The sequence below is a fragment of the Solanum stenotomum genome, chromosome 10, assembly GCF_019186545.1.
Source record: "Solanum stenotomum isolate F172 chromosome 10, ASM1918654v1, whole genome shotgun sequence".
Classification (NCBI taxonomy): Eukaryota; Viridiplantae; Streptophyta; class Magnoliopsida; order Solanales; family Solanaceae; genus Solanum; species Solanum stenotomum.
Window position 1 is genome coordinate 30,367,910 of NC_064291.1, and position 4,032 is coordinate 30,371,941.

At 28.0% G+C, this 4,032-nt stretch overlaps 1 non-coding gene across 1 annotated transcript; it reads right to left on the bottom strand.

Moving 5' to 3' along the window:
• Nucleotides 1–409: 409 nt before the first annotated feature.
• On the bottom strand, nucleotides 410–482 carry TRNAR-CCG (transfer RNA arginine (anticodon CCG)). The gene has a single exon. It is a non-coding gene; the product is annotated as a tRNA-Arg (tRNA).
• Between the last annotated feature and the right edge of the window lie 3,550 nt (nucleotides 483–4,032).

Genomic DNA, 4,032 nt, shown 5'->3' on the forward strand with positions numbered 1-4,032 from the left:
TGCACAAACTATCCCCAGCATGACGGTATGGTTACCAAATCATATGATCACAGTGAGACTTCATTTTCATCATATATATGTTTCTTAGGCTGTTGAAAATGTGTAAGTTTATCATGTTAGTCCATAAATTATTGGATTATGTTTTTATTCAAAAGGCAAGGACAAAAACTTTCGTTCAAGTAAACATATATACCTATGAAGGATGGAAAATTGGAAATAAATTTGAAAAGGAAAATGTATTTCTAAAAAATGATATTGAAGATTAATCTGAAGGTTTTATTTTCTCTGAATGGAGAAGAAAATTTGATTGTTTATTTATCTTGTTTGTAGAATGAGAAAAAAAATGAAGAAATTATCCACAATTTTGCAGAGTCTCATTAATTAATGAAAAGATTTTAAAATAATGTAACGATCACGGTGGGACTCGAACCCACAATCTCCCGCTCCGGAGGCGAGCGCCTTATCCATTAGGCCACGCGACCCCTTGTTGACCATTTTTAAGATATATGTAACTTATTACCATCAAGAGAAATAAGAAGTCTCTCCCTTCTCCCACTTTCTCCTCCTTTTTTACTTTATAGTTCCATAACACTTTCCTCTTCTTCTTACTTTATAGTTTCATAACACATTGTTAGCAAGAGACTAACCAATTAAGTTAGACAGACAGGTAATTGTTTATCATGCATGCTCAGTAAATAGACTATTACATGGTTTTAATAAATAAATCTATTGGAAAACTATATGCATAGCGAAGGCATACCAGAATCATACTGCTTATATGAATAATAGACAATATATATATATATATATTTTTTTTTATTTTTTTTTTATTTTTTTTTTATTATTATTATTTTTTATTATTATTTTTTTTTTTATGTTAAAATACATACAATTTTGCTAGAACACATAAACTTAGTGAAATTTAATTCGATAAATACTTCTTGAAGCGTGAGCAGATAGACTGCATCTGAACTCTCTCAATACTTAGATGGACAAATATTGAATAGAAAACTTATTCTATTTCTTGGTTAGAAGAACCCCTACTTACAGAGATTTCTTCCAGTCCAAAAGGGAGAAGGAAACTCACGTGTATCTCCCCTTTCCTATTAGAAATAAGATTCTACGTTCTAGTTAAATATGAGTATTGTAGGAACCACATAATTAATTACTGATGCTTTCTATTACGAAAATAATTTTAAAAATTATTTTAAATTATTTTTACCATAATAAATTACAAATCGTTCCACTAGAAATTTATAATTGCACTCCTCCATTTATATTTTGAAATTTCATACTAAACAATTATGTAATTTTCCATATTAAGATTACATATACTAATCAATTAATTAAATTACTGACGAATTTAATTCAAAGATTAATTTTCTTTAGAGCATTGTTTAACTTATTTTATGTGTCGGATTCATAAATCCACTTGCAAGATTTGACACGATGAAAACTTATAAGCTTCTCAAAAAGGCATATCATTTATCTCTATATCGAGACATGAATTCCATCAACTAACTTATTATTTCACCAATATATATTGTTACAATCTAATATGTCATGTATACTGAACCATCTCAGAATCTCACCTTTGAATAAATCAGAACGATAATTAATGTATACATATCATAATAGTTATATCATGACTGAAAATAAAAGTACATTTAACAGTTTAGAGAATATGTTTCTGTCAATCAATCTAAAACAACTATCTTTAATGTGTCTCATTCAAAATACATACAAATTGCACCAGCACAACAAGTTAGAACTATACTCTTTGCATAATCAAGATAAATTATATATAATATTGGGCTATATTCATAACGATGACAAGTCCATAATTTTCTCTTAATGACAATATTGGGCTACAATCATACCCTTTCATGGTTGAATCATGGTTCGAAAGTTGGGGTCGAAATTTTGATTTGAAAGTCAAATTTTGGGTCTCGCATTAATTGTTGATTGTGGGGGTCGAATCCTAATTTGAAAGTCGGGTCTCGTTTGAGTGTCGAAGTCGAAATCTGAATTGATGGATCGTGTTCAAGTTTGGATATTGGGGTCAAGTCTTGGATCAGATATCTGGTTCCAATTCCAATGTCGGGTCTCAGATCGAAAGTCAGGGTCAAGTCCTGGGTCAGATATCAGGTTGGAATTCATTAGGGTTGTGTCCTAGTTCTGTGTCAGGGTCATGTCCTAGATTAATTATGGAGGTTGATTTTCGGGTCAAAAATTATTTCTACTCTCCAGTAAAAAATAAAAAATATTTTTCGAAAAATATTTTCTACTCATCAACCAAACATGAGAAAATAATTCAGAATTCCACTTATTTTCTAGGAAATTTTTTTTCAGGAAATCTTTTTCTATGGAAAACATTTTTCTTCAAACCAAACACACCCTAAGGCTTCATACCTTTTCTATAAGTTGGTTGGTTCACTGATTTTAAAAAAAGCATTTATTATTGAGCAAATTTTAGGAATAACAAGTATAATAATCATATTAGCGCTCTATAACTACAATTTTGCTATTTGCGCTCCATAGCTATATTATGTTTGTCATGGAGCATCTGATTTGAATAAATCGAGAAATACGTTCCATTCATAAACAATTTTATTTTTAAAACAAATTAACTAAAAAGGAAAAGAATCGCATAACTCAACGCAGATTACATTTTAATAGAATTCCTTTTCTTCAATGAGTTCTTCAGCAAGATAAACTCCATTGTTAGTGGGTTCTTCGAAACGACTAATCTAGAGCAATACAAATAGTAGATACTAGAAATCAACATTAGGTAAAGGTATTAAATGCTTGAAATCGTTTTGACTTTCCCTTTGTGTGAACGAAATTGATGTATATCGAGATTTTTGAAACTCAGATTTGGTTTTTAACATTCGAGAAAATTTATTTTGATTGTATATTGCGATAGTTCCTTCTTTAATAGTTTGAATTATATAGTTTTACGTAATAGATTCAAAAACATATGATTGAAAAACTCATATTGTATTCAATTCAGTTCGTCATTTTGAATTTTGCAAAATATATATGATTATATTTTTTCGGGCGGAAATCGTTGTTCATCATTTGATTACAGATTTGGATTTTTGACATTCATTATGAGTTTGTACGGTATATTATCAGTATAATCTATAATTTCGTTTTGATTTGTATACTTTTTCTTCTCAATTTGTATATATGATCGAACATACATATATACAATGTTTGATAGTTTATACATTTAAGTCTAATGACATGAATTAATATGGTCTGTATAATTGAATCGAACAATTAAAATATAGAATTTAATTCATATATAGATTACACTATTATATATGTATACATATTCAATTGACAAGACTAACACAAACAACATATACATATACAATTTACAGCTATAAAAGTTCTCTCTCTCTATAGATATAGAATCCACAGTTATATAAATTTATACATATGCAATTGACAATCCTAAGATAGAGATTATATACATATACAATTTACAACTAATACAAAATTTTATCCATATACATAATACATACGTTTAAATAAGTAAATAAATAAATAAATAAATAAATAAATATATATATATATATATAAAATTGACAAACTCAACATAAATAGCATATACATATACAATCTACAACTAAAAAATTGTATATATATACAGATTTCACACTTATAAATTTTTTATACATATACAATTCATAGGCTTAACACATAGAACATACACATATGCAATATAAAGTCAATATACAAACACAATTTTCATAAGTACAGACGAACTCGTACTATATATATATATACAAATTTAGGAAAAATAAAAAAAATGTTCCATATACAAATCATCCAATTGTTCAATTCAATTTATACAAATTGTGATGCCATAATCGGAAGGGATATTTGAAATTCAAACTGATTTGGGAAGAGATTTTAGGAGGAATTGAATGAAGTGGGGAGAGAAAAGAGGCGAAGTGAATAGAAATAAATGTAACAGTAGCTATAACATTCATTTTGATTTAAATGTTAGCTATTATGCAC